At 44.0% G+C, this 8,783-nt stretch overlaps 1 long non-coding RNA gene across 1 annotated transcript; it reads left to right on the top strand.

Moving 5' to 3' along the window:
- Positions 1-1,911: 1,911 nt before the first annotated feature.
- LOC135187966 (uncharacterized) lies at positions 1,912-4,080 on the top strand. The gene is made up of 3 exons (XR_010307521.1): positions 1,912-1,976; positions 3,226-3,347; positions 3,706-4,080. It is a non-coding gene; the product is annotated as an uncharacterized LOC135187966 (long non-coding RNA).
- Positions 4,081-8,783: the final 4,703 nt, after the last annotated feature.

Raw genomic sequence — 8,783 nt, 5'->3', positions numbered from 1 at the left:
GCCGAGGCGAGGTGGAGCCAGCCTCACTGTTCTTGGAAACCGGCAAAGGGAAGGCACCTTTTATCCTGCAGCGCTCCTCGTGTGCCCCTAGCCGAGCCTGGCTGAACCCAAGGGGGTCGATTCTGCCCCCATGGTGTTTCTTTGTCCCTCGTGGTTCGTATTACAGGGCAAGATGTATCCTGCCTCTCTTCCCCAGACATATGGACCACATTGGCAAATTTTTACTGCTTGCTTCCAGATCATAAATCGACTTATTACCGAAGAGGTAGGCTGGCAACACCTTATCCATGACAAGTTTTGCTTCCATTGTAGGAGACTTCTGCTGACATCTTCAAGCATAAAACATGAGCCTGACAATTCGGTTTTTCACACCACACTGGTGTGGCAGGTTTGCTGGACTACATCTAGTACCTGTGGAATAGAAGTTTGATGTCAAATATTTTAATTGACAGGTTGACTTTTCTGCCCCTCTTATTTGAGGAACAGGCAAGTCATCACCAGGATTGTGCTTGGGGGAACATAGCACTGACATACAATTTTACTCTGCATGCAACTGTCCAGGACATTCACCCTGTGTATAATGTTCTTCTCCTTAACTTCAACATACTTGCACTCACAGTGGCTATCTTTTTCACTGATTTTAGCCCTATTGAACACAAATATCTCCACTCTACTGGTACATGTGAACTGATGGAGGAGAGTAACCCTACTGGAAATGTGAAATAGATTTCAGGAGCCACACAATGAGCATGAGGAGGGTTTTTATGTTGAAGCAGTCTAGCATATCGTGCTTCTTCAGGGTTTTCAAAGTCATACTGGCCCGAGATGCCAGGAAGATTTCTCAGAAAGCTCAGTTTCCACCAGCATCCAACACGTCTTTTTCTCTTTGGGTAGGAATCATTGCCCTACTTCTTGCAACATGCATCAAGAACTTCCTTTGTATTCCTGGCAGCTGTGGGATAAACAAGTTTGCTTTAAACTAGCAGGGCATTCTGAATGACTTCACTTGGCCTTCGGATGCAGCCTTTCTGCCACAACTAACTGAAGAAATATATCGATCTAAAAGTGAAGGGGAATCATAGAATAGACCAAGTTAGAAGAGACCTCCAAGATCATCCACTCCAACCTATCACCCAGCCCTATCTTATCAACTAGACCATGGCACTAAGTGCCTCATCCAGTCTTTTGTTGAACACCTCCAGGGATGGTGACTCTGCTGAACAGGTGTGCCTTCTAGAAATGTCTGAAGTAGTGATACCAATGCAGCGGTCAGAAGCTGAGCTGCAACATGAACCTGTAGGCTGACATTTTAAGTCCAGCAAACACAGAGCACTTAGGCCTGTTCAAGGAGAAGCTAAAGTAATTGCTCTAGGTATGTTTAGCTATTTGTCTAACAACAGTACAAGAGCTACAAGGCCAAAGAGACCCTCAGGGAGTAGGGTGCGGCTGGTAGTAAAACTCCCTGCTCTCCTGAAAGACTGTTGTGCCAATGGAAAATCCTTCTTCAGACACAGAGCAAATGCTCATCTGAAGTTTACTCTAGTGGCTTGTTTCACAGAGGGAAAAACTGTAAGCACACACATTTGCCACAGTCAGAGAGGATTATCTCTGGGCTGGAAACAACACCGAGATAAGCAGCTTGTCCAAGCTGAAGATGAAGGTGCCTAAGCATGTGAGAAGAAATCTGCTCACACATGTCAGGGGGACTCCTGAGCTCAGGCAGGGAGTCCGGCTTTGCCTGGCAGGTCACAGCTGTGGCCTTCTGTCCGACTGGCAGCTCCTCTCTGCTGCAACAGACCGCACCCCGGTCCGCCGCGGCGACAGGCTGGGAGGGCGCAGCACAAAAGGCGCGGCGCGGGCGGGCGCGGCGAGGCCCACCCTGTCCGTCCCCCTTCCGCCCCCCAGTGCCATCCCTCCGCCCGCTCCCGCCCCGCTCCGCCCTCTCAGCAGCAGTGGCGCCCTCACGGGCGAGCTAGGTGAGGGGGCTGGTGTTGTGGCTGCTGCTGCCGGGCTGGGCCGGGCGGGCGGAAGCGCAGAACCTTCCCGCCGTGCTCCGCGTTCTCTCCGCTTGCCCGGCGGCAGGTGGGGGCTGCTGTGGCGGCCGGCGGGGCGGGCGGGGTGAGGGCCCGTCCCGCCCCGCGCACACGCGGGCTGGGCGGCTCCCGGGGAGCGGAGGTGGAGTTGTCGCCGAGTGTGGGCGGAGGTGGTGCTGTTTGTCTTCTGGGGCAGGTGTGCGTGTGGCGCTGCTGTCCCGTCTGCCTTGCCGCTTCGTGAGCGCCCCGGGCCCAGCTCGGCCTCGGCTGCCGCTGGCGCTGCTTGGAGGCCAGGAGGCAGTCCCGAGCGGCGGGGAGGCGAGGCTGCGGCCAGGAATAGCGCTGGCTTCTTTCTTGCCCGCTGGAAGCTAAGACAGTTTCTCACGCTTTCGTTACCAGCAAAGCCAAAGCTTAAGTTTTCGAAGTACCGCAAACGAAGCAGCAAACACGTCCCCCTGCTGGGGTGTGCATATGTAGGGCTCAGCGGGGTAGTTAATCGGCGTGTTACAGTTTCAGGGATCAGGAAATGTTTGTAATCGGTCCATAATTTGCCTGGACATTGACTCTCTTTTTTCAGAAACTGCCATTCGAAGTTGACCTTCACGTTTTATGTGATAAACTATTTTTCCCTTAGGTGTTCTTGGCTGAATGGTACTGTAAAGAATTACACTCTTAAGTATCAGTGTGTCCCATGCTATTTTAGAGATGGGTGGAACAGAAATTTGGTAGCTAAGTGGATTTTCTGAAGCAGTTAAAATCCGTTCACTGGTAAATTAGAAATCTATTTACACCAGGGGAAAAAAAAAATTGTCCACAGGGTAGAAAGTTCAAAATTGCCATTTAAAAATATAAGATGCAGTCAGTGTTTTGTATATGATGCCAGTAAGTGTTCATCTGATCTTGCACAGAACTTGGGGACAGTTTCAACTATGAATTTAGGAACCTGTTGTGTTAGTAGCAAAGACACATTTCACTTTCTGGGTAAAGCTGACATTAAGTCTACGCTAGTTTTTTTTGTGGAATTACTGTTTCCACAGAATCATTCAACAGATAACATCATGTTAGTAGCTATTAATTTATTCATCTACTTTCTGCTGTGCTAGGAATACTGCCTTCAACTGTTAAGGAAGCAGCTGGCTTTTTTATATAAATAAACTGGGCTCTGAGACTGTCAATCTTCTTTGTTTGACAGAGAGGAGTTCCCGCCTGCACTGAAAGAATAGCTCAACATCTGTCATTCCATTCTCTGCAATGGCCCAAAATCAGGAAGAATACAGCTGTCCTGTTCCTTTCAGATACTTCTGGGATAGAGAGGTAGGAGGACTGAGTATTTGGTCAGTGTGTTCATCATGCATTAAGCAAGTCTCTACAAGCCCTTGCATCATGTAATTGTATTGTTTTCACACTGCTTGAATAGTAGAATTTGCCATTTAGAATGTCTTTGGAATTTTGATCCTATTGTGTTGGTTTTGTGTGTGTTTGGTGTTTTGTGTGGTTGTGGTTTTTCAAATAATTTTGAAAGTCTAATTAGTTTAATCCAAACCTGTATCTGTTAATAAAACATATTTTAATTGAAATGGTGTTTAGCAATAATTTATACTTAGGCTTGTAGCACATGGGCATGTAAATTCCAGGTGAATATATGTGTATAAAGCAGAAAATACTCTTACAGGTTGGGACTTAAACTACAACTGCTGAGTGCTGGATGAAGTTGAAAACATGGGAAGTAAATTAGCTTTTGACTTACGCCTGTATGGATCAGAGAAGAGAGAAGAGGAGGGAGGAGATAGAGATGGAAGAGGCCAGGAGGGATATGTTACCATGTAAAAGAAGTGTTTGACCATATAATCTCATCAGTTCTTATGGTTTAATAGCCATCAAATTAGTCAAAAGCAAAAGCCAGAATAGAAATTCAAGTAACTTACTGAATTAATTACACTACCCTCTTCCAGTAGTTGGGCTGCCTGTCACATGCATAGTGACAGTCAGGCTATAGTTATATGGTTATTTTCACTTGGCTTATGTCCATGCTGCCACTGAAAGAACAGCTCAGCACCTCAGTCATGCTGCTACCTCCTGCTTAGATTCAAGAGCTCTGCTTACTGCTGATCTTGGAAGAATGGCAGCAGAAAGGAGGCTGTTTCTCAGTAAGGCTGGTCTTGATCCATTAAAGGTTTTCTAAATACAAGGAAATGAAATATATTTGGTACAGAAATGCCAGTCAAGGAATTTACTTTTAGCAAGTGCTAGAACATTGAGACCTTTCTGAACCTTATCAGGTCATAATTAGGGGAGATCTTAATGTGTCACCATCAATTGCAAAAAAATGGTATCTGATCTTGTGTAACAAGAGCAAATAAAAATAGGTGCTTGCTATCTACAGATAGAAGAACCAGCCTGACTCCATAGCCTCTGACGCAGAATTCAGGAAAGCCTCAGAAACAGGAAAACCTTCTGTGCTGAAGAAGAGGATCGTGAATGTTGAGCTCCTTTCCTTTCAGTCTCTCTGGGTCAGGAACTGAATGCCTTCCATTTTCTCTGTTTCTTTCCATGTACATACTAAACTTATCTCTGCCCAATATGGAGTGACATACTCTTCATTTGGGCCTCCAGATTTTTTTAAGCAGTAATGGATTTAGTGCCTCCTCGGATCTCTGTCTTCATAGTGTTGGAATCTGATATCCAGAGGCAGGAGGGAAAATTTTAGTCAAAATGACAGTAGCTTAAAGGGAGCAAAGACACTTGCCAGGCTGCCAAAAAATGAGTCTTCCTGCATGTGTCTGCTGGGGAGAGCACCATATAACTGGGTTACAGAATCACAGAAAACATCCATTTGGAAGATACCTCAAATATCATCCAGTTCAACCTTCCAACTCAGCACTGAAAGGTAAACACTAAACCATGTCCCTGAGGGCCAGGCCTACACTGCTTAAACACCTCTAGGGGCGGTGACTCCACTACTGCCCTGGGAAAACCATTCCAAAGTTCGATAGACTTCTCTGTGAGGAAGTATTTCCTAGCATCCAGCCTGAACCTGCCCTGCTGCAGCTTGAAACCGTTTCCTCAACTCCTGTCGCTTGCCGCCAAGGAAATGAGGCTTCCCCCTCCTCGCTTCAGCCTCCCTTCAGGTAGTTGTAGAAAGTGATGAAGTCTCCCTTCAGACTCCTCTTCTCCAGACTAAATAACTCCATCTCCCTCAGACGCTCCTCGTAGGCCATGTGCTCCAGACCCTTAATGAGTTTCATTGCTGTCTCTGAACATGCTCCAGAACCTTGATGTCTTTTGTGTAGTGAGGGGCCCACAGCTGAATGCAATACTGAAGATCTGGCCTCACCAGTGCTGAGTACATGGGTATGATCACTTGGGGTTATTTGCCTTCTCTCAGTCCTCAGTTTAAAAAAAACACTAGTTTTGTTAGCTGTCTTATTTGTAAATGAAATTAGGTCTGGACTGTAAGTTTCCAACAGAAATATCTCAGTTGCCAATTCTGCATGGCCTTCTCATGAGATGATGCAAATTAAGTATTTTTGCATTTTCCTTCTGGCTTGTGTTTTTGGGATTTACATTCATTTCAAGCCATTTTTTTTTTTGTGAAACAATTCAGAACAGAATTTAGTTTTCTTGTCTGACTTTTTATAAGATCTGAGAGCAAGAGTATTTTGTTTTGGTATCTGAAATTGGGACACAATAAAATTATAAGAGTTATTAACATTGTAACTAGTCTTGGGCATGTTTTGACTGAGTGCATCCCCAAATCTTTTCAGGCTGCTGCTAAAAGTTAATAAGCTTAGGAAGATTTTAGTGAGTATATAGTCAATGGAGTAAGTTGTAGCATTTGTCTTTGTCTTATGAAAAGAAATCACACATAAACTACTCATTATTTATGATGTGTAGTTTGTGCTTCAGATTGACAGCCTTCAAAAGTATGTTTTTATGATTTGTCAAATTGTGTAAAATAGACTAGGACAGCTTTGCAGCCTTTAGTGACCTGACCAAGATTGTTACTTAGCTTCACAGAAAACTGTTCTTGCTCTTGAAGTAAGGAGCAGCACTACCATTGATTACGTTAGGGTCCACTGAAATAGCTTTCATATTTGCATCATGACAATATAACAATGATAAAATTAATGTAACAAAGAAAACAGAGCTGTTAACTTGGTTACCCTGATCTACATACAAGTGAACAACACTGAAACACCTCATACTTGGCACCTCTCACATCAGCTCCTGTCTTGTATCATACAGTTTATACACTGGTTCTCAGACTCTTTAGCATCCATACATTCAAAAACTGGACAACCAGCCTATGAGGACAATTCCAGTATATGTCCTCCTGCTGTCTCTCTGATCCCACTGAGAATCTAACATACTGAAGTCTTTAAAAGTCACTGACTAGATAGCTCCAATGCTATTCCTGTCCATTTTTCTCAGTGCTAAAATGCAGATAGGAGTTGTCCTGAGGCAATGAATTTCACTCTCTAGCCTAGTCCTTGCTCCCCTGTCCTCGTTTGAACTAGAACAGAACAAATTTTGTTCTGTGATTTAACTTTTCGGCTGAGCCTCTTTTAAATAACTACACTTTCTGAAATTAACAGCATGTTTTTACAGATTGTCTGTTCTGTAAGTGGTAACACTCACTGTTACTATTAAGGATTGGCATGCAGAGAGTCTTGCTTTTACTTGCTCCCATAAAAACCAAAGCCACTGCTAAATTTTTTGTATCACATTGGGGTGCTATAAAGCAAGAGGTCACACCTGTAGGGAGGAGTGGACAGGACAGGTGATCCTAAACTGACCAACAGAATATTCCATTCTGTATAAGTCATATTTAGTATAAAGTTGTGGGATCTCAAGGGTTTAGTTCTATTTTTCAATGTCTGGTATTTGAGGAACACTCTGTCAGTTCTGTCTTTGACCTGATCTGTCCATTTCTGAATCCAGCTCCTGAATCTGATTTCTGTCTGCCACTGAGTCCAATCTAGGACTTCCCAGTGCCTGCCCCATGGCATCAGTGCTGAAAGTGATGTAATTGCCATTAGTGGGGTTTGGTTTAGAGTTGGTACACATTTAATTTTGTTGTTATTCTCATTAAAGCTGTTTTAGTTTTCCAATCCACAAGTCTTTCTCCTTTATTCCATTTATTTTCACTCTCTGGAAAGGGAGAGGGTTTCATAGAGAGCATCTATCATTTATCTAGTGGCCAAGTCCCTCTGTCTCAGGTGAGAAAGATGGGATTGCCCCTGAGTTCTAGACCACAGAATGTAGCCAAAGATTAAATTGTGTCCTTAACAGTGTGAGAACAGATCTAATGTGAAAAGGAGAGGCCTTGAATACAAAGATTATTTGGGGGTCCAGGCCTTTTAAGGCAAAGAAAAAAATAGTTGAGTGACCAGGCAGAGACCACCTTTAGGGATATGTGTCATGGGTGGTTGCACAGGTCACCACGATGCAGGGTCACTATTCACACAAAGTGAAAATGTTGGAGTGTCATGCCTGTGCTGCTGATTCAGCTCCTTATCAGCCCTTGGCTTGAAGCTTTGATAGTTGATGTGACAAACCATAAATAATGGAAGGTCAAACTGAGCAATGTTGTTCATTCTGACCTTCTAATACTTCTGGCTTATTAGATCAGTCATTAGAGTTTCAGCAGGCTGCTAAGAAGCAGAATACAGTGGCTATAGCTGCCAAATCCTTGCCTCTTCACAGACTGCCTCTCTGTGCAGTTATTAAATGCATCCCAATGCAAATGCTATATCTTCCCTAAAGGAAAACAGGTTACAAAAGAGGGTGAAAATCACCAAGTGACCAAATATAAACCGTGGCCATGTATAAAAAGATTCTATCACAAAACAAATGAGCAAACCAACCAACCACCACCTCAAAAATAACCCCCAAACAACAACAAAAAGCTCACTGCTATCAGGATAAGTAATTTTGTCTTTTATTTTTATCAAAAGGATATAAGTAATACTGTAAGAAAATAAGGTAATGAGAATGGTCAGAATTTGAACCCCTCCTCCAAAATTCTGAAGTTAAGGCAGTTCAATAGTTTCCATTCTAAGGCTCTATGTTATGCTTCTTATAACATTGTGAGATTATCACAGAATCATAGAATCAACCAGGTTGGAAGAGACCTCCAATCCATTACAACTGGGGATTTTTCCATACCACTGATCTACCAAATTTTAAAAGTTTTGAAGGAAAAAAGAAGTTTCAGAATTTGGATTCCCATTTTAAAATTAATTTTAGAACCAAGCATAACTTAGATAATTTAAGAATGATTTTACAATTAGTTTGTTGAATAGGTCTAGATGGACTTAAAAAAAGGGAGAGACCTCACCTGGAGTACTGCATCCAGTTCTGGAGCTCCTATTACAAGAGGGATGTGGACATGCTGGAGCCTGTCCAGAGAAGGGCCACGAGGATGCTCAGAGGGCTGGAGTAGCTCTGCTATGAGGACAGACTGAGAGAGTTGGGCCTGTTCAGTCTGGAGAAGAGGAGGCTCCCAGGTGACCTTCTTGTGGCCTTCCAGTATCTGAAGGGGGCCTACAAAAAAGCTGAGGAGATACTTTTTAGGCTATCAGGGAGTGACAGGACTAGGGGGAATGGAGCAAAGCTGGAGGTGGGGAGATTCAGATTGGATGTGAGGAGGAAGTTGTTCAGCATGAGGGTGGTGAGAGCATGGAATGGGTTGCCCAGGGAGGTGGTTGAGTCCCCATCCCTGGAAGTGTTTAAGGCCAGGCTGGATGA

Source organism: Pogoniulus pusillus, chromosome 28 (assembly GCF_015220805.1).
Source record: "Pogoniulus pusillus isolate bPogPus1 chromosome 28, bPogPus1.pri, whole genome shotgun sequence".
NCBI classification, from domain to species: domain Eukaryota; kingdom Metazoa; phylum Chordata; class Aves; order Piciformes; family Lybiidae; genus Pogoniulus; species Pogoniulus pusillus.
Note: the sequence above shows the minus strand (reverse complement) of the source record. Positions and strands in the feature narration are given on the sequence as shown.